This window comes from Nematolebias whitei, chromosome 10 (assembly GCF_014905685.2).
Source record: "Nematolebias whitei isolate Nwh7 chromosome 10, NemWhi1, whole genome shotgun sequence".
In the NCBI taxonomy this organism is placed as follows: Eukaryota; Metazoa; Chordata; class Actinopteri; order Cyprinodontiformes; family Rivulidae; genus Nematolebias; species Nematolebias whitei.
In genome coordinates, this window is record NC_056507.1 from 2,876,490 (window position 1) to 2,876,923 (window position 434).

The 434-nt window shown below is 39.6% G+C and overlaps 1 protein-coding gene across 1 annotated transcript in view; it reads right to left on the reverse strand.

Annotated features, from left to right (window-relative positions):
* Window positions 1–434, reverse strand: part of tdrd12 (tudor domain containing 12) — a 38,487-nt gene that overhangs the window by 8,808 nt on the left and 29,245 nt on the right.

The following is a 434-nucleotide window of genomic DNA, read 5'->3' on the forward strand; positions in this document are numbered from 1 at the left end:
CAAGCAGCCTCCTTCAAATCCAACACCACGGGAAAGAAAAGCTGTAATGTCCTTCAACCAGGAACGTAATTTCACCATCTGATAACGGAAGATACACATTTGTCCACAAAATTTCAGAGTCAGAGATTCTTTATGGTCATTCCACCTCATGTGGTACATGTGGTGGAACGAAATTATGTGCACAGGGTCCCAGTTACATCCAACAATAAAATGTAAAAGAAAAACAGTAATAAGATCTAAGATATGAACTAAGAAAAACATCAACTAAATATACACTAAGCACTAATAGCATAAGAACATACATCGAATAGCAACACGAACATGAGTCTGTGTGAGCAGATGAGCACGCATGAACACATCAACATGGAACAGATCAGCAGCAACATGGAACAGATCAGCAGCAACACGAAACAGATCAGCAGCAACACGAAACA